The following is an 18,357-nucleotide window of genomic DNA, read 5'->3' on the forward strand; positions in this document are numbered from 1 at the left end:
ACTAATGTATTTGCAATTGACTAAAGTCTTATTCATCAACTTAATATGTTTTTTATAAATTTGAAATTATGTAACCCAAGACTAAAAAATGTTCATATAAGCGTTAATATTGAGTTCTAAATTCTAGTTTTCTGATCATGTAGTTTATGTATAGTGGATAAATGTATTTTCAATTGTCTGCAGTCTTATTCAACAACAACTTATGTTTTTTTTTAATTTGAAATGATGTACCCCAACAATGAAAATGTTAATATCAACGTATTTATTGACTTCTAAATTCTAGTTTTCTGATCATCTAGTTTATGTATAGTGGATAAATGTGTTTGCAATTGTCTGAAGTCTTATTCATCAACATATTATGTTTTTTTTTAATTTGAAATGATGTACCCCAACAATGAATAACGTTAATATTAACGTAATAATTAAGTTCTAAATTCTAGTTTTGGGTTCAACTAATCTATCTATAGGTGACCAATGTATTTGCAATTGTCTGAAGTCTTATTCGTCAACAAATTATGTTTTTTTTTAATTTGAAATGATGAACTCCAACAATGAAAATGTTAATATCAACGTATTTATTGACTTCTAAATTCTAGTTTTTCGATCATCTAGTTTATGTATAGTGGATAAATGTGTTTGCAATTGTCTGAAGTCTTATTCGTCAACAAATTATGTTTTTTTTTCAATTTGAAATGATATACCCCAACAATGAAAATGTTAATATCAACGTATTTATTGACTTCTAAATTCTAGTTTTTTGAACATCTAGTTAATTTATAATGGATAAATGTATTTGCAATTGTCTGAAGTCTTAATCAACAACAATTTATGTTTTTTTTTTTAATTTGAAATGATGTACCCCAACAATGAATATGTTAATATCAACGTATTTATTGACTTCTAAATTCTAGTTTTGCGTACAACTAATCTATCTAAAGGTGAGTAATGTATTTGCAATTGTCTGAAGTCTTATTCAACAACAACTTATGTGTTTTTTTTATTTGAAATGATTTACCCCATCAATGAAAAATGTTAATACTAACGTAATAATTGATTCTAAATTCTAGTTTTTTGAATATCTAGTTTATGCATAGTGGATAAATGTGTTTGCAATTGTCTGAAGTCTTATTCATCAACATATTATGTTTTTTTTTTAATTTGAAATGATGTACCCCAACAATGAATAACGTTAATATTAACGTTATTATTGAGTTCTAAATTCTAGTTTTGGGTTCAACTAATCTATCTATAGGTGACTAATGTATTTGCAGTTGACTAAAGACTTATTCATCAACTAATTATGTTTTTTATAAATTTGAAATTATGTAACCCAAGACTAAAAAATGTTCATATAAGCGTTAATATTGAGTTCTAAATTCTAGTTTTCTGATCATGTAGTTTATGTATAGTGGATAAAAGTATTTTCAATTGTCTGAAGTCTTATTCAACAACAACTTATGTTTTTTTTTTAATTTGAAATGATAGACCCAACAATGATTAATTTTAATTCTAACGTAATAATTGAGTTCTAAATTCTAGTTTTGGGTTCAACTAATCTATCTATAGGTGACTAATGTATTTGCAATTGACTAAAGTCTTATTTATCAACTTAATATGTTTTTTATAAATTTGAAATTATGTAACCCAAGACTAAAAAATGTTCATATAAGCGATAATATTGAGTTCTAAATTCTAGTTTTCTGATCATGTAGTTTATGTATAGTGGATAAATGTATTTTCAATTGTCTGCAGTCTTATTCAACAACAACTTATGTTTTTTTTTAATTTGAAATGATGTACCCCAACAATGAAAATGTTAATATCAATGTATTTATTGACTTCTAAATTCTAGTTTTCTGATCATCTAGTTTATGTATAGTGGATAAATGTGTTTGCAATTGTCTGAAGTCTTATTCATCAACATATTATGTTTTTTTTTAATTTGAAATGATGTACCCCAACAATGAATAACGTTAATATTAACGTAATAATTAAGTTCTAAATTCTAGTTTTGGGTTCAACTAATCTATCTATAGGTGACCAATGTATTTGCAATTGTCTGAAGTCTTATTCGTCAACAAATTATGTTTTTTTTTAATTTGAAATGATGAACTCCAACAATGAAAATGTTAATATCAACGTATTTATTGACTTCTAAATTCTAGTTTTGCGTACAACTAATCTATCTATAGGTGACTAATGTATTTGCAATTGACTAAAGTCTTATTCATCAACTTAATATGTTTTTTATAAATTTGAAATTATGTAACCCAAGACTAAAAAATGTTCATATCAACGTATTTATTGACTTCTAAATTCTAGTTTTCTGATCATGTAGTTTATGAATAGTGGATAAATGTATTTTCAATTGTCTGCAGTCTTATTCAACAACAACTGATGTTTTTTTTTTAATTTGAAATGATAGACCCAACAATGATTAATTTTAATTCTAACGTAATAATTGAGTTCTAAATTCTAGTTTTGGGTTCAACTAATCTATCTATAGGTGACTAATGTATTTGCAATTGACTAAAGTCTTATTTATCAACTTAATATGTTTTTTATAAATTTGAAATTATGTAACCCAAGACTAAAAAATGTTCATATAAGCGTTAATATTGAGTTCTAAATTCTAGTTTTCTGATCATGTAGTTTATGTATAGTGGATAAATGTATTTTCAATTGTCTGCAGTCTTATTCAACAACAACTTATATTTTTTTTTAATTTGAAATGATGTACCCCAACAATGAAAATGTTAATATCAACGTATTTATTGACTTCTAAATTCTAGTTTTCTGATCATCTAGTTTATGTATAGTGGATAAATGTGTTTGCAATTGTCTGAAGTCTTATTCATCAACATATTATGTTTTTTTTTAATTTGAAATGATGTACCCCAACAATGAATAACGTTAATATTAACGTAATAATTAAGTTCTAAATTCTAGTTTTGGGTTCAACTAATCTATCTATAGGTGACCAATGTATTTGCAATTGTCTGAAGTCTTATTCGTCAACAAATTATGTTTTTTTTTAATTTGAAATGATGAACTCCAACAATGAAAATGTTAATATCAACGTATTTATTGACTTCTAAATTCTAGTTTTGCGTACAACTAATCTATCTAAAGGTGAGTAATGTATTTGCAATTGTCTGAAGTCTTATTCAACAACAACTTATGTGTTTTTTTTATTTGAAATGATTTACCCCATCAATGAAAAATGTTAATACTAACGTAATAATTGATTCTAAATTCTAGTTTTTTGAATATCTAGTTTATGCATAGTGGATAAATGTGTTTGCAATTGTCTGAAGTCTTATTCATCAACATATTATGTTTTTTTTTTAATTTGAAATGATGTACCCCAACAATGAATAACGTTAATATTAACGTTATTATTGAGTTCTAAATTCTAGTTTTGGGTTCAACTAATCTATCTATAGGTGACTAATGTATTTGCAGTTGACTAAAGACTTATTCATCAACAAATTATGTTTTTTTTTAATTTGAAATGATGTACCCCAACAATGAATATGTAATATCAACATATTTATTGACTTCTAAATTCTAGTTTTGCGTACAACTAATCTATCTATAGGTGACTAATGTATTTGCAATTGACTAAAGTCTTATTTATCAACTTAATATGTTTTTTATAAATTTGAAATTATGTAACCCAAGACTAAAAAATGTTCATATAAGCGTTAATATTGAGTTCTAAATTCTAGTTTTCTGATCATGTAGTTTATGTATAGTGGATATATGTATTTTCAATTGTCTGCAGTCTTATTCAACAACAACTTATGTTTTTTTTTAATTTGAAATGATGTACCCCAACAATGAAAATGTTAATATCAACGTATTTATTGACTTCTAAATTCTAGTTTTCTGATCATCTAGTTTATGTATAGTGGATAAATGTGTTTGCAATTGTCTGAAGTCTTATTCATCAACATATTATGTTTTTTTTTAATTTGAAATGATGTACCCCAACAATGAATAACGTTAATATTAACGTAATAATTAAGTTCTAAATTCTAGTTTTGGATTCAACTAATCTATCTATAGGTGACCAATGTATTTGCAATTGTCTGAAGTCTTATTCGTCAACAAATTATGTTTTTTTTTAATTTGAAATGATGAACTCCAACAATGAAAATGTTAATATCAACGTATTTATTGACTTCTAAATTCTAGTTTTTCGATCATCTAGTTTATGTATAGTGGATAAATGTGTTTGCAATTGTCTGAAGTCTTATTCGTCAACAAATTATGTTTTTTTTTCAATTTGAAATGATATACCCCAACAATGAAAATGTTAATATCAACGTATTTATTGACTTCTAAATTCTAGTTTTTTGAACATCTAGTTAATTTATAATGGATAAATGTATTTGCAATTGTCTGAAGTCTTAATCAACAACAATTTATGTTTTTTTTTTTAATTTGAAATGATGTACCCCAACAATGAATATGTTAATATCAACGTATTTATTGACTTCTAAATTCTAGTTTTGCGTACAACTAATCTATCTAAAGGTGAGTAATGTATTTGCAATTGTCTGAAGTCTTATTCAACAACAACTTATGTTTTTTTTTAATTTGAAATGATGTACCCCAACAATGAAAATGTTAACATCAACGTATTTATTGACTTCTAAATACTAGTTTTCTGATCATCTAGTTTATGTATAGTGGATAAATGTGTTTGCAATTGTCTGAAGTCTTATTCATCAACATATTATGTTTTTTTTTAATTTGAAATGATGTACCCCAACAATGAATAACGTTAATATTAACGTAATAATTAAGTTCTAAATTCTAGTTTTGTGTTCAACTAATCTATCTATAGGTGACCAATGTATTTGCAATTGTCTGAAGTCTTATTCGTCAACAAATTATGTTTTTTTTTAATTTGAAATGATGTACTCCAACAATGAAAATGTTAATATCAACGTATTTATTGACTTCTAAATTCTAGTTTTTCGATCATCTAGTTTATGTATAGTGGATAAATGTGTTTGCAATTGTCTGAAGTCTTATTCGTCAACAAATTATGTTTTTTTTTCAATTTGAAATGATATACCCCAACAATGAAAATGATAATATCAATGTATTTATTGACTTCTAAATTCTAGTTTTTTGAACATCTAGTTAATTTATAATGGATAAATGTATTTGCAATTGTCTGAAGTCTTAATCAACAACAATTTATGTTTTTTTTTTTAATTTGAAATGATGAACCCCAACAATGAATATGTTAATATCAACGTATTTATTGACTTCTAAATTCTAGTTTTGCGTACAACTAATCTATCTAAAGGTGAGTAATGTATTTGCAATTGTCTGAAGTCTTATTCAACAACAACTTATGTGTTTTTTTTATTTGAAATGATTTACCCCATCAATGAAAAATGTTAATACTAACGTAAAATTTGATTCTAAATTCTAGTTTTTTGAATATCTAGTTTATGTATAGTGGATAAATGTGTTTGCAATTGTCTGAAGTCTTATTCATCAACATATTATGTTTTTTTTTTAATTTGAAATGATGTACCCCAACAATGAATAACGTTAATATTAACGATATTATTGAGTTCTAAATTCTAGTTTTGGGTTCAACTAATCTATCTATAGGTGACTAATGTATTTGCAGTTGACTAAAGACTTAATCATCAACAAATTATGTTTTTTTTTAATTTGAAATGATGTACCCCAACAATGAATATGTTAATATCAACGTATTTATTGACTTCTAAATTCTAGTTTCGCGTACAACTAATCTATCTATAGGTGACTAATGTATTTGCAATTGACTAAAGTCTTATTTATCAACTTAATATGTTTTTTATAAATTTGAAATTATGTAACCCAAGACTAAAAAATGTTCATATAAGCGTTAATATTGAGTTCTAAATTCTAGTTTTCTGATCATGTAGTTTATGTATAGTGGATAAATGTATTTTCAATTGTCTGCAGTCTTATTCAACAACAACTTATGTTTTTTTTTAATTTGAAATGATGTACCCCAACAATGAAAATGTTAATATCAACGTATTTATTGACTTCTAAATTCTAGTTTTCTGATCATCTAGTTTATGTATAGTGGATAAATGTGTTTGCAATTGTCTGAAGTCTTATTCATCAACATATTATGTTTTTTTTTAATTTGAAATGATGTACCCCAACAATGAATAACGTTAATATTAACGTAATAATTAAGTTCTAAATTCTAGTTTTGGATTCAACTAATCTATCTATAGGTGACCAATGTATTTGCAATTGTCTGAAGTCTTATTCGTCAACAAATTATGTTTTTTTTTAATTTGAAATGATGAACTCCAACAATGAAAATGTTAATATCAACGTATTTATTGACTTCTAAATTCTAGTTTTGCGTACAACTAATCTATCTAAAGGTGAGTAATGTATTTGCAATTGTCTGAAGTCTTATTCAACAACAACTTATGTGTTTTTTTTATTTGAAATGATTTACCCCATCAATGAAAAATGTTAATACTAACGTAATAATTGATTCTAAATTCTAGTTTTTTGAATATCTAGTTTATGCATAGTGGATAAATGTGTTTGCAATTGTCTGAAGTCTTATTCATCAACATATTATGTTTTTTTTTTAATTTGAAATGATGTACCCCAACAATGAATAACGTTAATATTAACGTTATTATTGAGTTCTAAATTCTAGTTTTGGGTTCAACTAATCTATCTATAGGTGACTAATGTATTTGCAGTTGACTAAAGACTTATTCATCAACAAATTATGTTTTTTTTTAATTTGAAATGATGTACCCCAACAATGAATATGTAATATCAACATATTTATTGACTTCTAAATTCTAGTTTTGCGTACAACTAATCTATCTATAGGTGACTAATGTATTTGCAATTGACTAAAGTCTTATTTATCAACTTAATATGTTTTTTATAAATTTGAAATTATGTAACCCAAGACTAAAAAATGTTCATATAAGCGTTAATATTGAGTTCTAAATTCTAGTTTTCTGATCATGTAGTTTATGTATAGTGGATAAATGTATTTTCAATTGTCTGCAGTCTTATTCAACAACAACTTATGTTTTTTTTTAATTTGAAATGATGTACCCCAACAATGAAAATGTTAATATCAACGTATTTATTGACTTCTAAATTCTAGTTTTCTGATCATCTAGTTTATGTATAGTGGATAAATGTGTTTGCAATTGTCTGAAGTCTTATTCATCAACATATTATGTTTTTTTTTAATTTGAAATGATGTACCCCAACAATGAATAACGTTAATATTAACGTAATAATTAAGTTCTAAATTCTAGTTTTGGATTCAACTAATCTATCTATAGGTGACCAATGTATTTGCAATTGTCTGAAGTCTTATTCGTCAACAAATTATGTTTTTTTTTAATTTGAAATGATGAACTCCAACAATGAAAATGTTAATATCAACGTATTTATTGACTTCTAAATTCTAGTTTTTCGATCATCTAGTTTATGTATAGTGGATAAATGTGTTTGCAATTGTCTGAAGTCTTATTCGTCAACAAATTATGTTTTTTTTTCAATTTGAAATGATATACCCCAACAATGAAAATGTTAATATCAACGTATTTATTGACTTCTAAATTCTAGTTTTTTGAACATCTAGTTAATTTATAATGGATAAATGTATTTGCAATTGTCTGAAGTCTTAATCAACAACAATTTATGTTTTTTTTTTTAATTTGAAATGATGTACCCCAACAATGAATATGTTAATATCAACGTATTTATTGACTTCTAAATTCTAGTTTTGCGTACAACTAATCTATCTAAAGGTGAGTAATGTATTTGCAATTGTCTGAAGTCTTATTCAACAACAACTTATGTGTTTTTTTTATTTGAAATGATTTACCCCATCAATGAAAAATGTTAATACTAACGTAATAATTGATTCTAAATTCTAGTTTTTTGAATATCTAGTTTATGTATAGTGGATAAATGTGTTTGCAATTGTCTGAAGTCTTATTCATCAACATATTATGTTTTTTTTTTTTATTTGAAATGATGTACCCCAACAATGAATAACGTTAATATTTACGTAATTATTGAGTTCTAAATTCTAGTTTTGGGTTCAACTAATCTATCTATAGGTGACTAATGTATTTGCAATTGACTAAAGTCTTATTCATCAACTTAATATGTTTTTTATAAATTTGAAATTATGTAACCCAAGACTAAAAAATGTTCATATAAGCGTTAATATTGAGTTCTAAATTCTAGTTTTCTGATCATGTAGTTTATGTATAGTGGATAAATGTATTTTCAATTGTCTGCAGTCTTATTCAACAACAACTTATGTTTTTTTTTAATTTGAAATGATGTACCCCAACAATGAAAATGTTAACATCAACGTATTTATTGACTTCTAAATACTAGTTTTCTGATCATCTAGTTTATGTATAGTGGATAAATGTGTTTGCAATTGTCTGAAGTCTTATTCATCAACATATTATGTTTTTTTTTAATTTGAAATGATGTACCCCAACAATGAATAACGTTAATATTAACGTAATAATTAAGTTCTAAATTCTAGTTTTGTGTTCAACTAATCTATCTATAGGTGACCAATGTATTTGCAATTGTCTGAAGTCTTATTCGTCAACAAATTATGTTTTTTTTTTAATTTGAAATGATGTACTCCAACAATGAAAATGTTAATATCAACGTATTTATTGACTTCTAAATTCTAGTTTTTCGATCATCTAGTTTATGTATAGTGGATAAATGTGTTTGCAATTGTCTGAAGTCTTATTCGTCAACAAATTATGTTTTTTTTTCAATTTGAAATGATATACCCCAACAATGAAAATGTTAATATCAATGTATTTATTGACTTCTAAATTCTAGTTTTTTGAACATCTAGTTAATTTATAATGGATAAATGTATTTGCAATTGTCTGAAGTCTTAATCAACAACAATTTATGTTTTTTTTTTTTAATTTGAAATGATGAACCCCAACAATGAATATGTTAATATCAACGTATTTATTGACTTCTAAATTCTAGTTTTGCGTACAACTAATCTATCTAAAGGTGAGTAATGTATTTGCAATTGTCTGAAGTCTTATTCAACAACAACTTATGTGTTTTTTTTATTTGAAATGATTTACCCCATCAATGAAAAATGTTAATACTAACGTAAAATTTGATTCTAAATTCTAGTTTTTTGAATATCTAGTTTATGTATAGTGGATAAATGTGTTTGCAATTGTCTGAAGTCTTATTCATCAACATATTATGTTTTTTTTTTAATTTGAAATGATGTACCCCAACAATGAATAACGTTAATATTAACGATATTATTGAGTTCTAAATTCTAGTTTTGGGTTCAACTAATCTATCTATAGGTGACTAATGTATTTGCAGTTGACTAAAGACTTAATCATCAACAAATTATGTTTTTTTTTAATTTGAAATGATGTACCCCAACAATGAATATGTTAATATCAACGTATTTATTGACTTCTAAATTCTAGTTTCGCGTACAACTAATCTATCTATAGGTGACTAATGTATTTGCAATTGACTAAAGTCTTATTTATCAACTTAATATGTTTTTTATAAATTTGAAATTATGTAACCCAAGACTAAAAAATGTTCATATAAGCGTTAATATTGAGTTCTAAATTCTAGTTTTCTGATCATGTAGTTTATGTATAGTGGATAAATGTATTTTCAATTGTCTGCAGTCTTATTCAACAACAACTTATGTTTTTTTTTAATTTGAAATGATGTACCCCAACAATGAAAATGTTAATATCAACGTATTTATTGACTTCTAAATTCTAGTTTTCTGATCATCTAGTTTATGTATAGTGGATAAATGTGTTTGCAATTGTCTGAAGTCTTATTCATCAACATATTATGTTTTTTTTTAATTTGAAATGATGTACCCCAACAATGAATAACGTTAATATTAACGTAATAATTAAGTTCTAAATTCTAGTTTTGGATTCAACTAATCTATCTATAGGTGACCAATGTATTTGCAATTGTCTGAAGTCTTATTCGTCAACAAATTATATTTTTTTTAATTTGAAATGATGAACTCCAACAATGAAAATGTTAATATCAACGTATTTATTGACTTCTAAATTCTAGTTTTTCGATCATCTAGTTTATGTATAGTGGATAAATGTGTTTGCAATTGTCTGAAGTCTTATTCGTCAACAAATTATGTTTTTTTTTCAATTTGAAATGATATACCCCAACAATGAAAATGTTAATATCAACGTATTTATTGACTTCTAAATTCTAGTTTTTTGAACATCTAGTTAATTTATAATGGATAAATGTATTTGCAATTGTCTGAAGTCTTAATCAACAACAATTTATGTTTTTTTTTTTAATTTGAAATGATGTACCCCAACAATGAATATGTTAATATCAACGTATTTATTGACTTCTAAATTCTAGTTTTGCGTACAACTAATCTATCTAAAGGTGAGTAATGTATTTGCAATTGTCTGAAGTCTTATTCAACAACAACTTATGTGTTTTTTTTATTTGAAATGATTTACCCCATCAATGAAAAATGTTAATACTAACGTAATAATTGATTCTAAATTCTAGTTTTTTGAATATCTAGTTTATGTATAGTGGATAAATGTGTTTGCAATTGTCTGAAGTCTTATTCATCAACATATTATGTTTTTTTTTTTTATTTGAAATGATGTACCCCAACAATGAATAACGTTAATATTTACGTAATTATTGAGTTCTAAATTCTAGTTTTGGGTTCAACTAATCTATCTATAGGTGACTAATGTATTTGCAATTGACTAAAGTCTTATTCATCAACTTAATATGTTTTTTATAAATTTGAAATTATGTAACCCAAGACTAAAAAATGTTCATATAAGCGTTAATATTGAGTTCTAAATTCTAGTTTTCTGATCATGTAGTTTATGTATAGTGGATAAATGTATTTTCAATTGTCTGCAGTCTTATTCAACAACAACTTATGTTTTTTTTTAATTTGAAATGATGTACCCCAACAATGAAAATGTTAACATCAACGTATTTATTGACTTCTAAATACTAGTTTTCTGATCATCTAGTTTATGTATAGTGGATAAATGTGTTTGCAATTGTCTGAAGTCTTATTCATCAACATATTATGTTTTTTTTTAATTTGAAATGATGTACCCCAACAATGAATAACGTTAATATTAACGTAATAATTAAGTTCTAAATTCTAGTTTTGTGTTCAACTAATCTATCTATAGGTGACCAATGTATTTGCAATTGTCTGAAGTCTTATTCGTCAACAAATTATGTTTTTTTTTAATTTGAAATGATGTACTCCAACAATGAAAATGTTAATATCAACGTATTTATTGACTTCTAAATTCTAGTTTTTCGATCATCTAGTTTATGTATAGTGGATAAATGTGTTTGCAATTGTCTGAAGTCTTATTCGTCAACAAATTATGTTTTTTTTTCAATTTGAAATGATATACCCCAACAATGAAAATGTTAATATCAATGTATTTATTGACTTCTAAATTCTAGTTTTTTGAATATCTAGTTTATGTATAGTGGATAAATGTGTTTGCAATTGTCTGAAGTCTTATTCATCAACATATTATGTTTTTTTTTTTAATTTGAAATGATGTACCCCAACAATGAATAACGTTAATATTAACGATATTATTGAGTTCTAAATTCTAGTTTTGGGTTCAACTAATCTATCTATAGGTGACTAATGTATTTGCAGTTGACTAAAGACTTAATCATCAACAAATTATGTTTTTTTTTAATTTGAAATGATGTACCCCAACAATGAATATGTTAATATCAACGTATTTATTGACTTCTAAATTCTAGTTTCGCGTACAACTAATCTATCTATAGGTGACTAATGTATTTGCAATTGACTAAAGTCTTATTTATCAACTTAATATGTTTTTTATAAATTTGAAATTATGTAACCCAAGACTAAAAAATGTTCATATAAGCGTTAATATTGAGTTCTAAATTCTAGTTTTCTGATCATGTAGTTTATGTATAGTGGATAAATGTATTTTCAATTGTCTGCAGTCTTATTCAACAACAACTTATGTTTTTTTTTAATTTGAAATGATGTACCCCAACAATGAAAATGTTAATATCAACGTATTTATTGACTTCTAAATTCTAGTTTTCTGATCATCTAGTTTATGTATAGTGGATAAATGTGTTTGCAATTGTCTGAAGTCTTATTCATCAACATATTATGTTTTTTTTTAATTTGAAATGATGTACCCCAACAATGAATAACGTTAATATTAACGTAATAATTAAGTTCTAAATTCTAGTTTTGGGTTCAACTAATCTATCTATAGGTGACCAATGTATTTGCAATTGTCTGAAGTCTTATTCGTCAACAAATTATGTTTTTTTTTAATTTGAAATGATGAACTCCAACAATGAAAATGTTAATATCAACGTATTTATTGACTTCTAAATTCTAGTTTTGCGTACAACTAATCTATCTATAGGTGACTAATGTATTTGCAATTGACTAAAGTCTTATTCATCAACTTAATATGTTTTTTATAAATTTGAAATTATGTAACCCAAGACTAAAAAATGTTCATATCAACGTATTTATTGACTTCTAAATTCTAGTTTTCTGATCATGTAGTTTATGAATAGTGGATAAATGTATTTTCAATTGTCTGCAGTCTTATTCAACAACAACTTATGTTTTTTTTTAATTTGAAATGATGTACCCCAACAATGAAAATGTTAATATCAACGTATTTATTGACTTCTAAATTCTAGTTTTCTGATCATCTAGTTTATGTATAGTGGATAAATGTGTTTGCAATTGTCTGAAGTCTTATTCATCAACATATTATGTTTTTTTTTAATTTGAAATGATGTACCCCAACAATGAATAACGTTAATATTAACGTAATAATTAAGTTCTAAATTCTAGTTTTGGATTCAACTAATCTATCTATAGGTGACCAATGTATTTGCAATTGTCTGAAGTCTTATTCGTCAACAAATTATGTTTTTTTTTAATTTGAAATGATGAACTCCAACAATGAAAATGTTAATATCAACGTATTTATTGACTTCTAAATTCTAGTTTTTCGATCATCTAGTTTATGTATAGTGGATAAATGTGTTTGCAATTGTCTGAAGTCTTATTCGTCAACAAATTATGTTTTTTTTTCAATTTGAAATGATATACCCCAACAATGAAAATGTTAATATCAACGTATTTATTGACTTCTAAATTCTAGTTTTTTGAAAATCTAGTTAATTTATAATGGATAAATGTATTTGCAATTGTCTGAAGTCTTAATCAACAACAATTTATGTTTTTTTTTTTAATTTGAAATGATGTACCCCAACAATGAATATGTTAATATCAACGTATTTATTGACTTCTAAATTCTAGTTTTGCGTACAACTAATCTATCTAAAGGTGAGTAATGTATTTGCAATTGTCTGAAGTCTTATTCAACAACAACTTATGTGTTTTTTTTATTTGAAATGATTTACCCCATCAATGAAAAATGTTAATACTAACGTAATAATTGATTCTAAATTCTAGTTTTTTGAATATCTAGTTTATGTATAGTGGATAAATGTGTTTGCAATTGTCTGAAGTCTTATTCATCAACATATTATGTTTTTTTTTTTTATTTGAAATGATGTACCCCAACAATGAATAACGTTAATATTTACGTAATTATTGAGTTCTAAATTCTAGTTTTGGGTTCAACTAATCTATCTATAGGTGACTAATGTATTTGCAATTGACTAAAGTCTTATTCATCAACTTAATATGTTTTTTATAAATTTGAAATTATGTAACCCAAGACTAAAAAATGTTCATATAAGCGTTAATATTGAGTTCTAAATTCTAGTTTTCTGATCATGTAGTTTATGTATAGTGGATAAATGTATTTTCAATTGTCTGCAGTCTTATTCAACAACAACTTATGTTTTTTTTTAATTTGAAATGATGTACCCCAACAATGAAAATGTTAACATCAACGTATTTATTGACTTCTAAATACTAGTTTTCTGATCATCTAGTTTATGTATAGTGGATAAATGTGTTTGCAATTGTCTGAAGTCTTATTCATCAACATATTATGTTTTTTTTTAATTTGAAATGATGTACCCCAACAATGAATAACGTTAATATTAACGTAATAATTAAGTTCTAAATTCTAGTTTTGTGTTCAACTAATCTATCTATAGGTGACCAATGTATTTGCAATTGTCTGAAGTCTTATTCGTCAACAAATTATGTTTTTTTTTAATTTGAAATGATGTGCTCCAACAATGAAAATGTTAATATCAACGTATTTATTGACTTCTAAATTCTAGTTTTTCGATCATCTAGTTTATGTATAGTGGATAAATGTGTTTGCAATTGTCTGAAGTCTTATTCGTCAACAAATTATGTTTTTTTTTCAATTTGAAATGATATACCCCAACAATGAAAATGTTAATATCAATGTATTTATTGACTTCTAAATTCTAGTTTTTTGAATATCTAGTTTATGTATAGTGGATAAATGTGTTTGCAATTGTCTGAAGTCTTATTCATCAACATATTATGTTTTTTTTTTTAATTTGAAATGATGTACCCCAACAATGAATAACGTGATTATTAACGATATTATTGAGTTCTAAATTCTAGTTTTGGGTTCAACTAATCTATCTATAGGTGACTAATGTATTTGCAGTTGACTAAAGACTTAATCATCAACAAATTATGTTTTTTTTTAATTTGAAATGATGTACCCCAACAATGAATATGTTAATATCAACGTATTTATTGACTTCTAAATTCTAGTTTCGCGTACAACTAATCTATCTATAGGTGACTAATGTATTTGCAATTGACTAAAGTCTTATTTATCAACTTAATATGTTTTTTATAAATTTGAAATTATGTAACCCAAGACTAAAAAATGTTCATATAAGCGTTAATATTGAGTTCTAAATTCTAGTTTTCTGATCATGTAGTTTATGTATAGTGGATAAATGTATTTTCAATTGTCTGCAGTCTTATTCAACAACAACTTATGTTTTTTTTTAATTTGAAATGATGTACCCCAACAATGAAAATGTTAATATCAACGTATTTATTGACTTCTAAATTCTAGTTTTCTGATCATCTAGTTTATGTATAGTGGATAAATGTGTTTGCAATTGTCTGAAGTCTTATTCATCAACATATTATGTTTTTTTTTAATTTGAAATGATGTACCCCAACAATGAATAACGTTAATATTAACGTAATAATTAAGTTCTAAATTCTAGTTTTGGGTTCAACTAATCTATCTATAGGTGACCAATGTATTTGCAATTGTCTGAAGTCTTATTCGTCAACAAATTATGTTTTTTTTTAATTTGAAATGATGAACTCCAACAATGAAAATGTTAATATCAACGTATTTATTGACTTCTAAATTCTAGTTTTGCGTACAACTAATCTATCTATAGGTGACTAATGTATTTGCAATTGACTAAAGTCTTATTCATCAACTTAATATGTTTTTTATAAATTTGAAATTATGTAACCCAAGACTAAAAAATGTTCATATCAACGTATTTATTGACTTCTAAATTCTAGTTTTCTGATCATGTAGTTTATGAATAGTGGATAAATGTATTTTCAATTGTCTGCAGTCTTATTCAACAACAACTTATGTTTTTTTTTAATTTGAAATGATGTACCCCAACAATGAAAATGTTAATATCAACGTATTTATTGACTTCTAAATTCTAGTTTTCTGATCATCTAGTTTATGTATAGTGGATAAATGTGTTTGCAATTGTCTGAAGTCTTATTCATCAACATATTATGTTTTTTTTTAATTTGAAATGATGTACCCCAACAATGAATAACGTTAATATTAACGTAATAATTAAGTTCTAAATTCTAGTTTTGGGTTCAACTAATCTATCTATTGGTGACCAATGTATTTGCAATTGTCTGAAGTCTTATTCGTCAACAAATTATGTTTTTTTTTCAATTTGAAATGATATACCCCAACAATGAAAATGTTAATATCAACGTATTTATTGACTTCTAAATTCTAGTTTTTCGATCATCTAGTTTATGTATAGTGGATAAATGTGTTTGCAATTGTCTGAAGTCTTATTCGTCAACAAATTATGTTTTTTTTTAATTTGAAATGATGTAGCCCAACAATGAAAATGTTAATATCAACGTATTTTTTGACTTCTAAATTCTAGTTTTCTGATCATCTAGTTTATGTATAGTGGATAAATGTGTTTGCAATTGTCTGAAGTCTTATTCAACAACAACTTATGTTTTTTTTTAATTTGAAATGATGTACCCCAACAATGAAAATGTTAATATCAACGTATTTATTGACTTCTAAATTCTAGTTTTCTGATCATCTAGTTTATGTATAGTGGATAAATGTGTTTGCAATTGTCTGAAGTCTTATTCATCAACATATTATGTTTTTTTTTAATTTGAAATGATGTACCCCAACAATGAATAACGTTAATATTTACGTAATTATTGAGTTCTAAGTTCTAGTTTTGGGTTCAACTAATCTATCTATAGGTGACTAATGTATTTGCAATTGACTAAAGTCTTATTCATCAACTTAATATGTTTTTTATAAATTTGAAATTATGTAACCCAAGACTAAAAAATGTTCATATAAGCGTTAATATTGAGTTCTAAATTCTAGTTTTCTGATCATGTAGTTTATGAATAATGGATAAATGTATTTTCAATTGTCTGCAGTCTTATTCAACAACAACTTATGTTTTTTTTTAATTTGAAATGATGTACCCCAACAATGAAAATGTTAATATCAACGTATTTATTGACTTCTAAATTCTAGTTTTCTGATCATCTAGTTTATGTATAGTGGATAAATGTGTTTGCAATTGTCTGAAGTCTTATTCATCAACATATTATGTTTTTTTTTAATTTGAAATGATGTAGCCCAACAATGAATAACGTTAATATTAACGTAATAATTAAGTTCTAAATTCTAGTTTTGGGTTCAACTAATCTATCTATAGGTGACCAATGTATTTGCAATTGTCTGAAGTCTTATTCGTCAACAAATTATGTTTTTTTTTAATTTGAAATGATGTACCCCAACAATGAATATGTTAATATCAACGTATTTATTGACTTCTAAATTCTAGTTTTTCGATCATCTAGTTTATGTATAGTGGATAAATGTGTTTGCAATTGTCTGAAGTCTTATTCGTCAACAAATTATGTTTTTTTTTAATTTGAAATGATGTAGCCCAAAAATGAAAATGTTAATATCAACGTATTTTTTGACTTCTAAATTCTAGTTTTCTGATCATCTAGTTTATGTATAGTGGATAAATGTGTTTGCAATTGTCTGAAGTCTTATTCAACAACAACTTATGTTTTTTTTTAATTTGAAATGATGTACCCCAACAATGAAAATGTTAATATCAACGTATTTATTGACTTCTAAATTCTAGTTTTCTGATCATCTAGTTTATGTATAGTGGATAAATGTGTTTGCAATTGTCTGAAGTCTTATTCGTCAACAAATTATGTTTTTTTTTTTAATTTGAAATGATGTACCCCAACAATGAATAACGTGATTATTAACGATATTATTGAGTTCTAAATTCTAGTTTTGGGTTCAACTAATCTATCTATAGGTGACTAATGTATTTGCAGTTGACTAAAGACTTAATCATCAACAAATTATGTTTTTTTTTAATTTGAAATGATGTACCCCAACAATGAATATGTTAATATCAACGTATTTATTGACTTCTAAATTCTAGTTTCGCGTACAACTAATCTATCTATAGGTGACTAATGTATTTGCAATTGACTAAAGTCTTATTTATCAACTTAATATGTTTTTTATAAATTTGAAATTATGTAACCCAAGACTAAAAAATGTTCATATAAGCGTTAATATTGAGTTCTAAATTCTAGTTTTCTGATCATGTAGTTTATGTATAGTGGATAAATGTATTTTCAATTGTCTGCAGTCTTATTCAACAACAACTTATGTTTTTTTTTAATTTGAAATGATGTACCCCAACAATGAAAATGTTAATATCAACGTATTTATTGACTTCTAAATTCTAGTTTTCTGATCATCTAGTTTATGTATAGTGGATAAATGTGTTTGCAATTGTCTGAAGTCTTATTCATCAACATATTATGTTTTTTTTTAATTTGAAATGATGTACCCCAACAATGAATAACGTTAATATTAACGTAATAATTAAGTTCTAAATTCTAGTTTTGGGTTCAACTAATCTATCTATAGGTGACCAATGTATTTGCAA

This window comes from Metopolophium dirhodum, unplaced genomic scaffold (assembly GCF_019925205.1).
Source record: "Metopolophium dirhodum isolate CAU unplaced genomic scaffold, ASM1992520v1 scaffold1, whole genome shotgun sequence".
Lineage (NCBI taxonomy): Eukaryota > Metazoa > Arthropoda > Insecta > Hemiptera > Aphididae > Metopolophium > Metopolophium dirhodum.